The 20,805-nt window shown below is 37.1% G+C and overlaps 1 protein-coding gene and 1 non-coding gene across 4 annotated transcripts in view; both read left to right on the forward strand.

Moving 5' to 3' along the window:
- Positions 1 to 20,805, forward strand: part of Bank1 (B cell scaffold protein with ankyrin repeats 1) — a 171,159-nt gene that overhangs the window by 93,399 nt on the left and 56,955 nt on the right. The window lies entirely within an intron of this gene.
- On the forward strand, positions 4,068 to 4,139 carry Trnaa-ugc (transfer RNA alanine (anticodon UGC)). Its single transcript has one exon. It is a non-coding gene; the product is annotated as a tRNA-Ala (tRNA).

Genomic DNA, 20,805 nt, shown 5'->3' on the forward strand with positions numbered 1-20,805 from the left:
CATGATATGTAGCATCAAACAACTGTTTTTTTTTTTAAGTAGTTCATTGTGAAGTCTAAAGCAAATTCATGGTTCTTTTTAAAGATAGCTTGCTTTAGGTGAATCAAGAAATGAAGTTTGCAAACTGATTAGAAGAATGTGAATCATTAATTCATTTATGTTCCTTACTAAAGAGAGTAAATACAGTCCCTGCTATGCTTATTTAAAATACTGTTGTCCATTTCCTTACCCTCCACTACTCAGCTCTATCCAACTGAGTCCCTTAAGAATGAGAAGCAAATTGCCCTGCTAAGTGTTAAATTGAAAAGTGTCTACTGAACAATTGGAAAATTTTATAGGTTGGCCCACGAGTGCCTGCTTATGTAAATTTAGTCACCAGGAATAATTTTACTGTTATTACTATTTTATTCTCTTCATTTCAACTCATTTCTCGATTCCTGTTAGAAGAAATAATTAGAAAGGTAACAAAGTGGAGAGAGAAGTCAAATATATGATTGGAAGGCTACCACCTACTTTCTCGCAATCTAACCTGTCTACTCTGTGACACATTCTCCTACATTGTTCTCCCAAATGTTATAAATGTTACCAATAACTTCCTTGTCAATCTTGATGGCTCAGATATCCTCTAAGGATCTTTCCAGGGTACATGACATGGTTCACTCTCTTCTGCCCTATTAGGTTACACAGATTTTTCTACCAGTGTATGTGGTTCTCTTGTCCTGTGTTCTTTCCTGACCCAACCAGCTTGTCTTGCCTAAAGAGCACTAAACTAGCCAGGCGCTGGTGGCTCTTATCTATAATCCTATCTACTCAGGAGGCTGAGATCGGAGGATCAAGGTTCAAAGCCAGCTGGGGTAGGAAAGGCCATGAGACTCTTATCTCCAATAAACCACCAGAAAACCAGAAGTGGAGCTATGGCTCAAGTGGTAGAGCACTAGCCTTGAGCTGAAGAGCTGAGGGACAGCACCCAGGCCTAGAGTTCAAGCCCTATGACAAAAAAAAAAAAAAAAGCACTAAACTCTTAGGGTGTTCTCTTTTCTATTTATGCCATTGCTCTCCCATTAATCCTAGATGAGCTGAATATTGGCTAGTCATCCATCACTATGTAAGTAATTAGATGTCAACATCAACAGAAAACTGGGGAGGGACTCCCTAGGTACTTATAAACAATACTGTTCAATTTCTTCCATGAAATACCTTTTCAAAAAAATGCATCATCACATGGTTCTGTAGAAACAATGAAATTTAGAAAAATCTTAATTGCTTTCTCTTCTTACTGTTAGAATGTTCTACTTTGGGGAAAATGTGTCCATTTATTTTATCATTTAATTTTCTATTTTATAAGTACATAATGTTATTTTATATTGCAGTTTTAACTAGTATGTACCTTGGAGTTCAATTATGAAACTTACAAAATCCATTTATATTAAGAGCTATAACAGGATATCATTTTTCATGCAGGTTCCACATTAAATTACTTCTTTACTAGAACATTTATTTCCTCTTCCTAAGGAATGTAGAAAGTCAACTAATTTTTTTTCTATTTGAAGTGAGAATTATGTTAAATTTAATGCAGGGCAAGTATCCTAATGAAGGAAAAGATACTCAAAATACGAACCTATTCCTATGTGTGTTATTTGAATATCATCTACATATTTATTCTGTATTTTCACTCAAAAACAGAAAAGGGATGTCTTTTCAACCTGAAATGATGGCTCTTTGAAACCCAGGCGAAATCCAATCCCATTTGTGTTTCTCCACTGTAACGTTTCCACGTTCAATAAAGAGGACAACCAACTTTACAAACTACTGGGTTTCCAGGAAAGCAAATGTAACAAGCAGTGCTGTGAGCCTCAGGTGGTGGAGACGCCCCAGTGTTCTTAATTGAAGGGTACTATACCACCAGAATAGAGGGCTTTTATTTTTGAGATCTAAAGAGGTCCTCAGTCAGACTAGTTTTATTGGTGCCAACCTATCCTTCTTCATTGAAAACAGCCTCCTCGTTAACACATGGAAAACATTTGGCTTATTTTTTCTATGGGGCCAAAGCCAAAACCTGTGAAGGCACAACGTCATGGTCCATGATCTGCACATCCCGCCAAGTGGTTCCTGTGATGCCGTATTGCTGTTGGACTTCTCTGCAGGACCCATGGGTCCTAGAGTCATTTGGACACCCGCTGGGGTAGACCTGGTGACAGAACACCACTGAGCTTTCTGATTATTTGCCAACGTGTCATGTCCGTTCCAGTCATTCTTGTCATTTGCTGCGATTGTTTTTATTTGTTTTAATTAGTCTGAAGCATGCTGATGAATACCCTTTGAAGTAATCCAGAACCTTATGTTATTCAGGATGACTTGGAAATACTATTGTCTCCAGTCACCATCTGCTCACATTAGGAATGGAAGCCTAGATTGACCCACGTGGAGTTATCAGTACGAAATACTGTGATACTGTGAGGTTTGCTTTACCAAAAAGTGTTCCTACCATGAATTTGTTTTCCTAGCCCACATGCTCTTTCATTAGCATAACAAGAAATTCATACTTCCTAAAAAGTTATAAAATACCAACAGAGAAGCAAATGTATTTTTTACTCAGCTATGCTAAGAAAGCTGCAAATACAGAACCTGTAATGATTTCCTGAAGATACAACTTTCCCCTTTTCTAACAATCTTTGTCTTCTTTGTGCCCTCCTTTTTAAGGAGTTGTACAAAGGAGTTGCCGTTTAACAAAGCAGTTTATGAATATAATTTACCTCAACCAATGTCACCCCTTTAATATTCTCACCCATCCCTCCCCTAATACCCTTTCCCTCACTCTTCTTAAATTTTTAGGATATATATTGGATTCTTTTCTTCATTCCCCTCCCCCCACTTTCTCCTCTTCATATCTCTATCCCTTTCCCCTGGACCCCACTCTGGCCATTTTGAGTACTTGCTTCTTGGTGTTTTGTTTTGTAGAACTTTAATTTTGCCGTTCTAAGGAATCACACTATTTGAGATGGCATCTGCCATCTTTCAGCTAATATATTTGCATACCCTTCTATACCAACCAAAGTATTTATTTATGAGTTCATAAGCTAAATCTAATTTCCCCATATAAGAGAAAATATAGATCCTTTGTCTTTCTGGGCCTGACTTACTTCACTTAACGTAATTTTTCCATCTTTCCATTTCCTCACAAATAGTACAATATCACTCATTCTAAAGCATGAGTAAAATTCCATTGTATATGTAGACCACATTTTCATGATCCATTCATAAAACATACTTCAAGAGTATAAAAGCTTTTTAAACAAATGCTTGATTTTCATTTATTTTAAAAATAAATGAAATGTATGTCTATCTAAAAGTAGACATGTTTCAAATGCCAGGAAATAAAGCCAGAATTTGTTATCTAGAAGAGTAATCATTGGACCACAAGTGCACTATTATCAATAGTGATAATAAATGATGGACTCTGATGGCATTAGACATAATAGAGAAAGGTTAATGCAGTTCGTTGCATTTTCCCAAGCTTCCTTCTAAATAGATGGAGAAGAAGAAAAGCTAATTGTTTTCCATTTGTGTATGAGGGCTGTGTCTTTCTTTTAATTGAAAGACATTTAATTAGTCTTTGTTTTACAAATAAATTATAACCTTTGACTCTCAGATTGTTCTCAGGTGCAGTGAACCCCCAGCTACTGCCCTCCTCATTCTTTGGCTCTCATGTCCAAATATACTAGAAACATCATGGGTGAAGATTAAATATTTGAGCATTGTGGACTTAAGACCCAGACTGTGCTCTAGCAGGAGTGTAGCTGAAGCGAACACTGGGGACACGTGGTTTACAGTCCATGGGACTCCTGAGTGCACCCAGCTTTTCTGTATGAAATTTTCTCCAAATTAGGATATCAGTGTTCACTCATCCTGCAGAAAAGTTATTAAAACTGGTTGCAAGGAAAAGAAATATTTGCCAAGTGCCTTACATGAACTAGGTGCTTTATGCTTAGGTTAGTCTAATTCTTTAGCATTAGTAGAGCACTCAATGTATTTAATGTACTAGGCTTGCTGTTAAGGAGAAAACCATCAGGGATATAGCTCAGTGGTAGAGCGCATGCTTTGCATGTATGAGGCCCTAGGTTCAATCCCCAGCATCTCCAGTTTCTTATAAGGGGAAGGAGTTGTGAATGACAAGCAAAAGGGGGGAATGCAGTCATAAAATTCAATGTATGTCCTAGAAAATTAGGAAAATTGAGGAAAGGATGGGGTTGGGAGGGATGGGAGAAAATGATGAAAGGGGTGTAATTGATAAAGATGCCCTGTGTTCATAAACTGCTTTGCTGAATGGTAACACCTTTGTACCAGTACTTAAAATTTACTTTTACAAAAAGAAAAAAAAATGAATGAAAGTGAAATGCTGCCATGGAAGGTGTCATAAATTTACCATGTAGTTACAATGTGCTTAACACTAGTTTAACAACTTCACAGGAATTAAATAATGTATTATTTTAGCCGTTGTATGATTCTGACACTATCTTCCTTCTCCTGTTATAGATGAGGAAACTGAGACAAAAATGTTGAAAGAAGTTACAGAGGTTATTGAACAACTTACAGCCAGGAATCTTACCCAGGTTTATGGCTCCAGATACTCACAGCACAATCTATTTTGTCACTAAGGAAATGGCTATTTGTGGTGACTGTGGAACACTTGAGAGGCAGAGAGAAAGGAGTGTGGTTGGTAAAGGATGTAGAGGAGGTATTCAGAGAAAATAAACAAGGGACATTTAGTAGAAACCATATTCAAGTTCATAGAGTTACAAGATCTCTATCTGATTTTCACTGCTATTTTACTGAAAAAGATGTTTTTACTTTGGAAGTTTTAGTCTCACACATATACACTATATATACACATATATACATATATGTAGAATACTTTTCTATACACATCGTGTGAGTATATATATGATAGTGTGTGTATGGTTATATATGTGTGTGTGTGCATGCATATGCTTATATATGTGTGTGTGTGCGTGCATATGGGATGAGTGACGTTAAAAATGGAACCATGTGTGGAAACAAAGGACTTGTAAGATGATTCAAGATTAAATTTGAGTGCAGAAAACAGATTGTAAGGAACCAACTACAGAGTTGGGACACTGGAGAAAGCAAGAAATGAAAGAAAGCTGGCTGTGGCTTGATATCAAAGGAAAGGAATGCTCTAGTAAGCAAGGATAAGCATTTGGGTTCCTGACAGAGGAAAAGAAAGGCATGCACACCGAGTGAAATAACGATTTCTTGTCAGTGCAAGGTCTGAAGTTGATAAAAGAAAGGCTTGCACAAAGGGGAAGACTGTGGAGATGTCAATAACACATTTGGTATTCTGTTACAAGGGTATGTACAACAACTCCAAACACTAGCAAGAAATAATTTGACTTAACCTTCAGAGGTAGAAAGATACCTGACAAATGTTGCAATACGTATATGGGGGAATGCCATGATTCTGCTGGAGGGCATTTAAAAAAACAAAACAAAAACAAACTTAAACAACCATAGGATGAAAACCTTTTGGTTCAATCCAGGCACAAAATGTAGAGAACATTACAAAATGTCTGCTGGAATGGCATTGTGAACCCCCTCCAAACAAGGTTTGGGATAGATATTTATCTGCCTAGAAGAATTCCTGGGAGAAATAGAATTGTGTTGAAAATTTGTTTTCTTTACATGTGTGATCACAATACGGTCTCCCAGATCAATTTTAGAGTATCCAGGGGACTGAAGAGAGCTTTGAGCTTAACAGGTATCTGATCTACAGTGTGCACAGGAAGGACCTTGCTAGGATGGCTTTCCACCATGAGAATAAGTTAGTAGGAAGGAGATGAGAAGGGGTCTTCTTTGAGGAAGCAAATTTCCTCAGCCCTGCAGAAGAAAATGAGACCAGTTCACATGTGAAATGGAAATGAAAAGGAATTCTGGAGGGAAAAAAAAGTAGTAAGAACTTTCCCTTCCCATTATTCAGCGGATGTTAGAAAATCCTTTAGGTGGGAGACAAAGATGGGGAATTTCAACTTGTCATCTCAGTTCCAAAGTGTGGCGATGCTGAAATTTTCTTGAGAGCAGACTCAAAGGTGATGGGGGTAATTCAGCCTTGGTGAGAACTCGTCCCTCTTTCCCACACTTCTGTCCCAAGATTCTGAAAGCAGACAAGGCAAGCAGCTGTTGAGATAATGTCTGAGAGCTGAGCTCATTAGAAAGAGAGCTGTCTCTATCAAACTGTTCTCAGTGTACTGAGGTATACCTTGGGGCTTCTTGTATTTGATAAGACTGGATGTACCTTCTCCTTCCTGTGGGACACAGATCAAAATATAGAGAACAGTGGCAGAGCAGAGTCCTGTAACCTGCCCTCTAAACTTGACCTTGAAGAAATGGAGATGCAGATGTCATTGAGAAACTACAAAGTGAAGGCATCTGACAGATATATGGACTTTGTAGCACATCACTTCCTAATGTTAGAGAAATTATATCTTTGTGTAATGAAAATTCCTGGAAAACGAATTATGAATTAATTTAAAATTTGGCATAATAAGTTGCAGGTTGATTTAGCTGAACTTTCACATATATTTGATCAATGCACAGAGGTATCTTGATAACTGTTATGTGAACTAAATGACATTGAATTTCATTACTAAAAGCTGGCTATTTTTATAACAATACATTGCATTGTATTTCATTGAAAATACTATAAAACATATGGAAATTTCTTAAACTTTTCCTCCTAACAGCATTTCTTTTTTTTTTTTAAATTTTTTTTTGGGTCCGGTCGTGGGGACTGAACTATGGCCTGGGCGCTGTCCCTCAGCTCTTCAGCTCAAGGCTAGCGTTCTACCACTTGAGCCACAGCGCCACTTCTGGCTTTTTTTTTCTTTTTGCTTATGTGGTGCTGAGGAATCGAACCCAGGGTCTCAGGCATGCAAGGCAAGCACTCTACCACTGAGCCACCATCCCAGCCCCCTAACAGCATTTCATTAGTGAAAATAATCATTTGAATAAGAAATTCAGGGCTGGGAAGTTGGCTCGATGGTAGAGTGCTTGCCTCGTGTGCATGAGGCCCTGGGTTCAATTCCTCAGCACCACATATGCAGAAAAACCAGAAGTGGTGCTATGGCTCAAGTGGTAGAGTGCTAGCCTTGAGCTGAAGAGCTGAGTGACAGCGCCCAGGCCCAGAGTTCAGGCTCCATGACCGACATGAAATAAAAAAATAAAGAAATAAAGAAATAGTCCCTCTTGCTAAGTTTGAAGTCCAGATTTAATTTGTTCTGTGCATACAAAGGTAGATAAAGTCTGGAAAAACAGGCCTTTCTTATTACCATGGATAGGCTGTAAACAATCATGCTTCACCTAGGTAATAAGGAAAGGTTAGAGGTGCCCTCCCCATGCAGCAAAATTGTGGGTAGAATTCTGTGTATGTGAATTTTTTTTTCTTTTTTTCTTTTTGTATGTGGTGGTACTAGGACCTGAACTCAAGGCATTGAGATTTTGCTTGGCCATTTGGCTCAAGGTTGGAGTGCTACCATTTGAACCACACATCCACATCCATTTTTTTGCTAATTTTCTACGAAAAATATAGCAGGGATAATAAAATTCTATGTCAAAATGAGTTTCTCCTTAAGGTATAGACTAAGTTATTCCCATCCGAAAGCATGCATTTTCCTGTGTTTCCTTTGACTACAGTTCAGTAGAAAGACTAGACCATAATGGCTGGAGCAGACGATATGCAGGAAGACATATTTTGTTCCCCTTCTTTGTCTCTGGCTACTTATTTACCAGGTGCAGTTGTCTGTGTCTCAGTTTCCTTGTGTGTAAAATGACAATGCTAACAGCAGATACCTACTTTAGAGGATTATTTTAATAACTAAACAGGTCAATACATTAAATGTGCTTTTATCACAGGCTGTCAATAGCACTCCAAATTATCTATAACTATTTCCATCCTCTATTTCTCAGTCCATCTGATGGGCTATATGACCTTTTTCCCTTGGTGTCCTTCATCCTTAGTAATGAGTACAAGTCTTGGACCCAACAAATGATTGATCACTCTCTGCACAAATGAATGAATAAATAAATGGCCTAAGTATGAAACCAGCAAAACTTTGATTACTAATGATATTTAAGAACTTCTATGATTTCCTTTTCTGCCAATTCTCTTCCTCATGTATGTATGGCATTTTTTTCCTCTTAAATCTTTTTCCCATAAGATGTTTCCCCAAAAACCTTTTGGCATAATATATTCTCTCTAAACAAAGCAAGAATCTGCATAGACATTAATGTATTCAATGAATAATTTTCAGCACCTGATATGTACATAAACTAGCACTCCCAGAATTTAGAACAACTCGGGTTCACGGTTTGTCCAACTGTCTTAAATCATCTACAGTCATAAACAGTGCATTCGAGATATTGCTCTTGGCTGCCTCTTCTCAGCATTGCAAATGCAGCATGGCTGTTTCTGGATCTATACTTCCATGCCACAGGGAAAATCAATAGTAATAATACAAGATGCTGGAAGAAAGGGTTCAGTTTCTCCATTTTCTAAACTAATCTTCTAAATCTCAGATGTTTCAGTGAACTGGGAAAATATCGAACTATCCCATATTTGGATTGATGTCAGTAAAGAATGTGGAAAAAAGAATGTACAAAAGATAGTCGAAATCTTTTCTTCTGGTGGTTTTAATGAATATTCAACTTAGTATCTATGGGTTTGCCATCTGAACATTTCCTTCAATTTTCTAGCCAGAAGAAACTGTGATTTGGCAATTTTCTGCTTTTAGTATGAATATATACGAAATGGAAAGTTTGGGGAACAAAGTTCCCAGGTTTATTCTTTTCACATGCCAATGAGACAATGCATTTGAATTGTCAATTCTAAATTTACCTCGATCGTACAGAGAATTCCACAGGCTTTGGAGGAATCTCATGGAATTTCACTGAGCTCCCCTCAGTATTGTAGCTTTAGAAAAGCTATCCATGGGGATGGTGTTAATAAAACAAACTATCTGTAAATTTAGTCAAAACAGGACTTTTTCATAGGTGCAAATTAAAAAAAGACAGTATTATCAATGGCTTTATATGTCAATTGAGAATTGGACACTGGAATGTGCAAGGTAGCAATATTTTACTGGACATGATATTTCTATTATACAAAACTAACCATTATGAATAAGAGAGTAAAATTACCTCAGTATTGTGAAAATAATCAGGATTTTATGCTTTGATCAAGAATTACCAGGCCCCGATGGCTCATGCCTTTAATCCTAGCTACTCAGGAAGCAGAGATCTGAAGACTGAGGTTAGAAACCAGCCTGGCTTGAGTGAAGAAGTCTAACCAGACTTGCAGGCTCTGAGTTCCAGTCCCAGCATGATCATGCACAAAAGAAAACAAGACTGTTGCAGGTAGTCAAGGAAGGAGAAAGCATCGGAAACAGTGTTGGAGTCAGAATTGGCCAGGTGCACTGAGAGCAGAGTGGAACTCTCAGCCCTGGCCTAAAGCCACACCAAATGCAGTTGAGCCTTGCCCAGTCACCAAGCCGGTAGACTCAGCCCTATCTCCTATGTTCCCACTTTACTCAGTGATGGGAAAGAGCCCCTGGCTCTTGTGCTCCCCTCGCATCTAGGCAAAGCAAAACCAGTAGCCAAGCCAAAATGAACGAATAGTCTTGCCTTCGGGAAGATGGTTCTGCTTTAAAAGGGAACCATCCAAATACTTTTTAACAACCCTTGCGACACAAAGTAGCCACCAAAGAGTCTTGTCATTGGGTCGTTCAGTGTTACTATTTGTACCTTTTACATTCCTTTAGTCCTAAAGTCCATTGCTGCTTATAAAATCAGGGCTTTTCTGTGGTTCATTCTCCACCCTATTGGTTATTATAACACATTGAGAAGCGCTGGCAGTTCATAAGACTCCACATATTTCCAGACACAGGAAGCAGCTGAACTCCCCTCATTTCTTTCTTTCAGGTATTTCCTGACCTTACATTAATGTGATCACATGAGTTACCGTACTGAGTCAGACCCCTGGTCATTCCAGCCAAAACTCTTATCCTTGACAAATAAAAAGTCACTTCTATTATTTATCCATTGTTCTCAGAGAACAATGATAGCACTATTATAAGAATTGCTATTTTAAAAATAGAATACACTAATGTGCATACTGATGAGAATGAACACCCCCAAATTATCTATGTCTTTCTTGATTTAAAACAAATCTCAGTGAGGAATATGATGTATTAAAAGTCAGTTTTAAAGTAACACTTCTAAAATATTTTTGAAAGTTATGATAAAAAAATAGACAGTTCTGAGCAAAAGTAGGACAGTGGAACTCAGGATCGATTTATTCAGTTTTGTAATTTCAGATCAGAAAATAGCGGCCTTTAATTTTAGAATTACAGCAATTTAAAGCAGCTATCCTAGGACCATAAAATTTCACCTAGTCTTTTCACAGATAAGGAACTAAGACCTGAGAATACGATGGAGAACAGGGATGAGATGGAAAAGTATGAATTCTCATTGTTTAATTACCATAATATAGATTATGTGGGGTAAAATGGCAAAGTATGAATTCTCATTAATTGTTGAATTACCATAATATAGATTATGTTCCTGTAATGTAACAAGTACTAAATAAACAATAGATATTATCATCCTGCTGTCTTATAACAATAGTCCTTTCTTCCATTTTTCTTCCAACATTGAATTCTCAAAGTACTCTTAGTGGAGACATTTAGCTCCTGATCAAATATTTCCAGATCTATAGAACTTTTCAAAGTTGTTTAAAAAAAATCTTCTTGGTTTTACTTTTGAAATAGGCTGGAAAAAATGTAGATATTTGAGACCATCACTTGAAATGACAGTTTATTTTATTTCTAACTTAAAAAAAGGAAAATGACTTAAGCACAATGGAGTATTACTTCATGTTTACTCTCCTTATTTTAAATGTTTTATTTGAAATGACTTCCTCATTGATATATAAACTTGGGGTGCAATAACTTTCCTTGGGTAACCAAATTTGTTATGCTTGACTGATATCACTAAGTATCAAAAACTGAGATGAGGTAACATTTGTCACTGTTCTTTTCTAATCAATGATGTATCTTTTAAAGCTTAGTTTTTGTAACCAAAAAATTAGTTAATGTCAATTTGGCTGACTGACTGGCTGAAAATAGACTCTGGAATAATATGTGCTTTTGTATCTTATTATCTTTTTGACAAAATCTCTAAAAATGTAGGATATGCACTAGAAACAGTAATGAAAATGGAAGTCCACAATTGCTTTCATAAAATAGAGATCCAATATACTTGTGAAATACAAGGAAGAAAAGAAGTAATAAAATTAAAAACATGTTTAAAGTCAAAGTTCAGCAATCTAAAACACCAGGAAGCAGGTTTTCAAAAGGGGTGGTTGGGGTCAAAACGAAAGGCATGGACAAATGAAGAGGAGAAGGAGAGAATGAAGTAAAAAATTAATATATGTATCCTATAAAATTAAGAATAAGGAAAGAGTTGGTAGAGGAGGGATGGATGAGAATGTTGAAAGGGGTGACATTGATCAATACATATTGTATTCATAAACTGCTTTGTTAAATGGTAACTCCCTAAAGATTATTTTTAAAATGAACATGTAAAACAAAAACACATTTACGAAGTGAGAGAAATGTAAATTTCTATTTTTTAAAGACTGGTAGCATTGTTGCATCCCACTACAGCAAATCTTTCTTGAAAACAAAAACAAAAAGAACTGTGTAATCATTAAAATGGCACAGTATTGGATTTTTACCACATAAAATTAATTTGTATAAATGATTTTATGGAAGCCAGGCGCCAGTGGCTCATGCCTGTAATCTTCAGGCGGGTGAGATCTGAGGATCACAGTTCAAAGCCAGCCGGGGCAGGAAAGTCCGTGAGACTCTTATTTCCAATAAAAACCCCTGGAAAACCGGAAGTGGTGTGGTGGCTCAAGCGGTAGAGCACTTGCCTTGAGCTGAAGAGTGCAGGGACAGCACCCAAGCCCAGAGTTCAAGCCCCACGACTGACTAAAAAAAAAAAAAAAATTATGGGTATATTATATGGGTATAATCCAGCAAAGAAAAGAACAGTAAAATAACCAATTATATTTTGAATAAGAAAATACCTGGCTTTTACCAAGATGTTTCAGATGACTCATCCAGCTATTAAATATTTCCTTTTCAGTGTGGCTACAATGCACCTGTTTTTTGAGAGACCATAGGCAACTTCATAAAATAAAAAAATAAAATAGAAAGTTTAAGCTTTCCAAGAAAAATAAGTTAACATATTTTTAAAATATTTTAATTCTTTTTTGAGTGTTTATTTTTAGTGTAAAAGCAGTATACAGAGGGGTTGCAGTTACATAAGTCATGTAATGAGTACATTTCTTTTATTTATTTATTTTTATTGTGAAAATACTGTACAGAGGGGTTACAATTACATGGGCAAGATAATGAGTACATTTCTTATCAAGCATTGTAGCCCCCTCCTTTGTTTCCCCTTCCCATCCCTTCCCATCCTCCCCCCCCTGCCCCGCCCTCCCAATCCTCCCTGCCCACCCCACCAAAGTTGTAAAGTTCTTTTTCGACATAACAACTTATATATTTCTTTTTGAACAGCTTCACCTCTTCACTTGTTTTCTCCCAGTTTTTCCATCCCAACCCCCTTCCCCATGAATTGTACAGTGTCTAGTAAGTATCACTGATGAGAATTAGTTCAACATTGTCCCACCATTTCTGTGCTTTCTCTTACCTTCCCCAAACCAGGTAAACTTACATACAAGACAAAAGTACAGAAATCTATAACAGCGACAAAAGCAGAAAAACAGAAAAATAAATGCATACATAAATAAATCACAAAACGTAAAAAATATTTCCTTTTCATACTCAATTTTCATCATTTTTTAAAAAAGGGTTTTCAGATAATAATTGAGAGAACACTGTTCTTTTAGGCTACTAAAACAAAGTCACGTATCTCTCCATGTGTATTTCCATACACATTTCTATATGCATATTTATCATATGTGTATGGAAATATACATATATGGAAAGAGAGTATATAATTTGATGATTTGATTGCCCCTTTTGAGGGATTTCCAATTTGTAGATTATGTATATATGAAATAACAGTAAATCACTTATGCATATGTTTACAATTTAATAAGTAATGCCAAACTGATCTCTGTAAATAGTGAACATGTTTGTATCTTTGTAAACCAGTGGAGGACAGTGCTTGATTTCCTTGTTGTGAATTGCTAAATGTTAAGAGTTTTTCCATTTTTGCTGGAGAAAAAACATAGTACTTTATTTTTCTTATGAGATTAACCATTTTTTCCTATGCTTTCAAAGTAACTGACAACTTCTGCCAATGCTCCACTCCATAGTGTTTTGGTTCATTGTTTTCTTGAATTGTTGAATTATTAATTCGAGAAATTGCATTATCAGTCCTTTCCATGATCACTTTAAGAAGTCCTCCAGATTTGTAAGAGTTTACCTCTGTCTACAGTGCCATATGTATTGCAAAAGTGTTTTTTCCTTGTTTGTTTTTTAAAGTCAAAAGTTTATCTTCTAAATTTAAATTTACCTTGATTTCCAAAGAGTAAACATCTGATATAACAACATTACCATTTCAAAAGCCAGGAGGGTAACATTGATAAAGTATAGTTAATGAATCTAAATAGCTTAAGATAATTTTGTCAGTTCCTGCTAAGAAATATTTGCTGGGTCAAGAGCCATCCTTAGCCAGAGCACATTTAGTGGTCATGTCTTCTGCATTGTCTCGAACCTGAGATTTTTTTTTCTGTTTTTTATGATTGACATTTTTGAAAATGCAGTTATATTCTCAGTTTGATCCACTTGGGCTTATATTATTTTTTCTCCTCATGATTAAATTCAGATTACATTTCTGGTCAGAATGCCGAGAAAAGGATGAACCTCTTTTAGTTCAGCAAACCAAGAGGCATGATGTTATCACTAAATCTTATTACTGTTAATATAAACTGGTCAGTAGAGCAGTATCATCTTTGCCAGACTCCATACGATAATAGGGTTTTATTTTTAGTGTGTGTGCAGTCTCAGGGCCTGGACACTGTCCCTGAGCTTTTTTGCTGAAGGCTAGCTCTCTATTACTTCTGCCACAGCTCCACTTCTCTCATTTTTGCTGGTTGACAGGAGATAAGAATCTCACAGACTTTGCTGCCTTAGGTTGGCTTTGAACCATGATCCTCAGATCTCAGCTTCCTAAGCAGCTAGGATTATGGGTGTGAGCCACTGGCACCCTGTTCTAAGTGTTACTTTTAATTGTTTTACATTCTCTCTCTCTCTCTCTCTCTCTCTCTCTCTCTCTCTCTCTCTCTCTCTCTCTCTCTTTCTCTCTCTCTCTCTCTCTTTCTCTCTCTCTCTCTCTCTCTCTCTCTCTCTCTCTCTCCCTCTCTCTCTCTCTCTCTCTCTCTCTCTCTCTCCCTCCTTCTCTTTCTCATTCTGTCTCCTCTCCCTGTTCCCCTCTCTGTTCTCCCTCATCCTTGCTCTCACTTTCTCCTTCTCTATCTCTTATTTTCCTCTTTTTGAATAGGAAATGAAATTTAAAAGAAATCGAGAACTTCCAATCAACCTAGTGGATTTCAGTATTATTTTTCAGAATAGTATTCAATCTTAATAATCGACTCCATGTTACAGAAAAGTCTGTATGTATATGGTCTAAACATTCCATAAGTCATTTGGCATCAGAATATATTCAGTTCCTTCTTAAAATTCTAGTTTTACTGTGGGCTGGGAATGTGGCTTAGTGGTAGAGTGCTTGCCTAGCATGCATGAAACCCTGGGTTCAATTCCTCAGTACCATATAAACAGAAAAAGCCGGAATTGGTGCTGTGGCTCAAGTGGTAAAGTGCTAGCCTTGAGCACAGAGAGGCTCAAAGACAGGGCCCAGGACCCGAGTTCAAGCTCCAGAACCAGAAAAAAATTCTAGTTTTACTGGGTACTATGTACACCACCTTTGCACTAAGTTGTAAGTAATCTCTAATTCCAACAGTAGGTATATAGTAAAGAGATAAAATTTTATTCTGCTCTATTCTGGAACTTTAAACTCTCAGAATAAAATTGGAATCATATCTCCTCATTAACAAAACAAAATTAAAATGAAGAAAACTACATGCTGGGCAAGCATGGAGCTTTATTGTAAATTGCTTCTAGTTAAATATCTCTTTTCCTTGGTTTTCTTTTTCTACTGAAATAACCTACACTTGTTTTCAACCCAGTCTTCAATTCCTGAATAATTTAGGGAAAGTACCTTGAAAGCGGAACCACTTAGAATGCAATATCCATTTGGCAGCGTGAAGTGAAGGGTTCAGATTTTATACTTGGATAAGTTGAGAGTGACTGAGCTTGATCCAAGGTTCACAGAGGCCAGAGCAGTGATCTCACACCTCTCAGAAAATGGGCAATTAATACCTCTTGGGCCAACTGCAGGCCAGAATGCAGTCTGACAAGAGGAAAACCACGTGCTTTGCAGTGATGAGGCAAATGCCTACAGGGACCACAGCGTCTGGACCACTGTTGTGCTCAGTAGTCTGAGCAAGACGTGGGAGGTGGACTAAGGTGTTAGATGCCACATTAGACAGTTATCGCAGGAAAGGCTGGAAACTAAGGTTCAGTCTAGCTGATTAGTAAAACTAATGAGTGGATTTCATTACAAAAGTTCTCTTCCTATCAATAATTCCACTTCAGCAAATCATTTCTTATTATTACAATTTAGATACAATTTAGATACAATTTAGATACAATTTAGATACAAAAAGTCTTACCATTTGGGAGCTTTGTTTTAGCATTTTGAGTGAATGATAATGAATTATATTCACTTCATTCTTGGTGCTTTACACAATAGTGTCACACTGAATATCCAGCTTAATCCTCCCAGTTTCCAGGTGAGTTAAGTCCCCCCCCCCCCCCCCGCCTCCCACACACACCACAGTTTACAGGTAAGGGAGTTGAGTCTTAGAATAGAAGTGAATTTGTAGTCGGATTGCATAACCAAAAAGAAACCTAACATGAGTTTGGTTTTTACTCATCCAGACTATTAATGAGGTAGGATTATGAGAGTGCTAACAGCATGTGCTGGAATAAAGAACCAAAAACTGAAGAAACAAATGTTCTGAAGTCCTGAGCTATGGAGCTAAATTCCAAAAGTACATTGTGTGCTTGTTACAGAATAGAATGGTGATGTGACAGAAAAACATCAGAAGACATGTAGGTTGTATGGTTTCCCTTGTTTGTAATAACTAGAATATTTCTATGATATTCTTAGCAGGGGATCACAATAGCCTAATCACTAAGTGCATAGAATCATATATAATGAAGTGTATCAAAACAAACTCCAAGATTTGGAAACAAGAGGTTTTTATTATGTACTGTTTGCAGTTATTTCTCTCCCTCTCCCTCTCTCTCTCTCTCTCTCTCTCTCTCTCTCTCTCTCTCTCTCTCTCTCTCTCTCTCTCTCTCTCCCCCCCTCCTTCCCTCCCTCCCTCTCTCTCTTTCAGTTTTCTGTGTCCTTTGTCTTCCACAGAAGGGAAAGGGAATCACAGGAACAACAGGATAAAGGAATAACTGATGTAAAAATGATATTCACTAGACATTACGTTGGAAATGAACTTTACCACTTGAGGGAGAGGGGAGTGGAGAGGGGAAAGCAGGAGAAAATGAGGGAGATTTAACAGTCTTCAGAAAGAAATGTATTCATGACCTTACTTATATAACTCTAACCCCCTGTTCATCACTTTAACAATAAATAAGAAAATATATTAAAATAAAAGTAGATATGGAAACCTTAACATTAGATAATATTCACATTCCCAATTCTCACAAGGACAGACTGGTGATGGTACTATTAACCCAGCCTAAGGATCTACACATCAACGACCACATTTATAATTGGGTGTAAATTATCTCTTGCTCTGTCCTTGATCTAATTGCTATTGAACAACTACTGGGAAGACTACATTTCTACATATCCATTAGGTACAGTGAAACAGCTCTGGCTATTTGAGTTTGAAATCATAAGGTGATTGGGTGAATGATAGGCCATTCACAGCTTTCCTTGGCAAAATGAGGCTTCAAGCCTGTCCTAATTCTATCTCATGTATATGCCTGACAATTTACATTAGGGGTGTCCATCAAGTTGCAGAAGGCTGTCCTATTTCAGTTTAGTAGGGGCAGGATGATGTTAGGCAGGATGATGAGAAGGCAAAAAATAAATAAGTAGACTAAGGTGAGCTTCTGAGAGACATGGATAAGAGGTGAAAATCGAATCAGTGAAACAGAAACAAAGTTGATAAGAGAGTACCTCAAACAAGAAGGAGGAAGAGGAAGAAGAAGAGGAAGGAAGAAGAAAAAAATGAAGGAGGAGGAAGAGGAGAGGGAGAAGAATTATTTCTATTTTGATGTCCTAAGTGCTTTACAATATATGGTGGGGTTTTGGGGTTTTTTTGTTTTTTTTTATTGTGAAAATACTGTACAGAGGGGTTACAATTACATGGGCAAGATAATGAGTACATTTCTTATCAAGCATTGTAGCCTCCTCCTTTGTTTCCCCTTCCCATCCCTTCCCATCCTCCCCAACCCCCCCACCCATTTCCCCCCCACCAAAGTTGTAAAGTTCGTTTTAGACATGACAACTTGTACATCTCATTGTTACAGTGGGTCCACCTGTATCCCTATTTAAACGATTTGTTTTCCCCTTCCCCTCCACAGATTATACTGACATCAAATACAGTGAAAGCAGGGGTTATACTGTGGGGGAGGGACATACAAAGCAACAAAGAAATAATCTTATAAATGCTACCAGCACAACTATGTTTATTGCAGCACTTTTTTTTAAATTTTTTTAAATTTTATTTTATTTTATTTGAGAACATACTGTACAGAGGGGCTACAATTACATGGGCAGGATAATGCATACATTTCTTACCAAGCATTGCAGCCTCCTCCTTTGTTTACCCTTCACCTCCCTTCCCAGCCTCCCCGCTCCCCCACCCAATTATACCCCCCTCCCCCCCCACACCGACATTGTAAAGTTGGTTTTGACATGACATTTTGTACTTCTCATTGTTGCAACAGGTCCACCTGAATCCTTAAACGACTTGTTTGTCCCCATCTCCTCCACATGTTATACTGACATCAAATATAGTGGGGTTACCCTGTGGGGGAGGGACATACAAAGCAACAAAGAAATAATCTTATAAATGCGTTAGAAACACATGCATGAAAGAAACGAAAACATTAAAATACATATTTAAGGGTTCATTTTCCTAACATCACATTATCTGACCTTTTCCGCTTGACTCATACCCTATACTAGATATTGCAAATAAGGGAAACCATGGGACCTATGCTTCTTTGGGCCTGGCTTACTTCACTTAATATATTTTTTTCCAAACCTTTCCATTTCCTAACAAATGGGGAAATGTCATTCTTTCTGATGGAGGCATAGAATTCCATTGTGTATATATACCACATTTTCTTGATCCATTCATCTACTGAGGGGCATCTGGGTTGGTTCCATTATCTCCCCTATGATCCAGCAATCCCACTTTTGGGCATTTACCCAAATGTACACAAACAAGACCACACTAAAGCTACCAGCGCAACTATGTTTATTGCAGCATTATTTACCATAGCTAAGATATGGAACCAACCCAGATGCCCCTCAGTAGATGAATGGATCAAGAAAATGTGGTATATATACACAATGGAATTCTATGCCTCCATCAGAAAGAATGATATTGCCCCATTTGTTGGGAAATGGAAAGATGTGGAAAAAATTATTATAAGTGAAGTAAGCCAGGCCCAAAGAAACATAGGTCCCATGGTTTCCCTTATTTGCAATAACTAGTATATGTCTGAGTCAAGCAGAAAAGGTCAGATAAGGTGATGTTAGGGAAATGAACCCTAAGATATGTATTCAAATGTTTTTTTTTCTTTCATGCGATTGTTTCTAACACATTTATATGGTGTTTTGTGACTGCTCTATAGATGTCATCTTTCCTCCATAAGTTCCCAGAGATCCTTTAATTTTCACATTTATTAACACTTTCTGCCATTGTAGTCCTCACAAGAAGGATTGACATTTGCCAACTTTCCAGAAAAGGAATTTCTTTTACACTTTTGTGACCTAAGAAAGATGAAATGTGTTTTTCCACACAACTTTTACTCTTAGGAGAACAGTATTACAGTACTACAGAAATGGCTTACATGCAGACAAGAACATCTCATTCCAAACATCCCATGTCCCAGTGCTGGCCTCATTCTTTATCCACTTTATGTCACGCCTCTAATCATAGTCATGAAGTCCTTGATTACAGGATGAAATCTATCTGGAAACATTTAAGAATGCCAAAGACAAATTATTGAATTTGTCTTTGCTTCCCTTTTATCATGCATGAAATCATAATAATTACGACATTGAAGCCAGATTGTTCTGGTGAGGGTACGGAAGGTAATCATGTAAAGTTTTGTGACCTGTGCTCGGCATGCAGAAGTGTTTGATGAAGTTACCTAAATTCAGTTTCTAGTAATAGCTTCTATATATTGAACACTTAATGTGAGGTGCTATGCTGGGAGTATTAATCATTACTAGAAATGCTATGTAAATAATATAATGCTAAAATAATATAATCACCATTACTGATGGACTGAATCCAAATAGCTGAGACTTGAATCTTGGACCACAAAGCCCATTCTCTTAGTACTGTCTTTAGTCTGTGAACGTGAGAGCTCTTCTCATTGGCTTCTCCTATGCAATCTAATCTAGATTTCATTGCAACAGGTCTTACAATAGTGTTGATTTGCAAGTTAAAATATGAATGGTTTGCAGGACACATACACTATCAGCAATGATCATGACTATGCACACTGTCCTAAAATATTTCTTTTTATTTTTATGGATGGATAAATTGGTTTCTTTCATTTCTGCTATGTTTGTTTCTCACACAGTACCTCTGTAGTTCTAATCTACTCTATTTTAAAATGATCTCAAGAAAATGGCCATTGGAGGATTGTTAAAAATTGTATATGGCTATTGGATGGCTAGGGATCGAACTTACGTTTTTATTATTCTAATCACAAGCTATATTTTACTAAACTAAGTTTATTCCCCAATTAGTGTAATAGTGGAAAGAAACAGCAAATAGTAGTGACTTTAAAAGCCCCAAGCGACACAAAAATTTTGGAAGTAAATATTGGTGCTCACATGCAAAGGGCTCTATACATTGACATTGATATCTGTATCTCAATATATAGAGATGTAGAGACACATTGATATCTGTATCTGTCTCTACATGAAAAAAGAAGAGCCTTAGTAAATTCTCTCAACCAAAAATATGGGCATAACCTTTCTTTTTGTTCAACCAAAAATGTTATAGATTGCATACGTTCAAGTTCAGAATTGGTGTAGCTCTATCTTATGAGTCTTTTATGTTTTATAGACTTGGAATTTAGGCAGATGCACAGGCGCAGTAATTCATAGAAACTGTACTAGAACAGCTTGGTAGTGTTACTCAGATTCTTGGTTTCTTCTTTACATCTCTTCTGAGGATGAATACCTCACTGAACATCACACTTCCCCACCTATGTCAGGAGAAACATTTAAATTTCAAGTAAAGAAAACATCCAAAACACATGCAAGGAGAGCTACTAAGTATCAAATGTTTATGGAAGCAAAGGTTACTTAAGATGCAAGTGTATGTTTATGATTTTATGTCAAAATACAGTCTTATGATTT

This window comes from Dipodomys merriami, unplaced genomic scaffold (genome assembly GCF_024711535.1).
Source record: "Dipodomys merriami isolate MVZ:Mamm:240054 unplaced genomic scaffold, mDipMer1.0.p SCAF_15, whole genome shotgun sequence".
Classification (NCBI taxonomy): Eukaryota; Metazoa; Chordata; class Mammalia; order Rodentia; family Heteromyidae; genus Dipodomys; species Dipodomys merriami.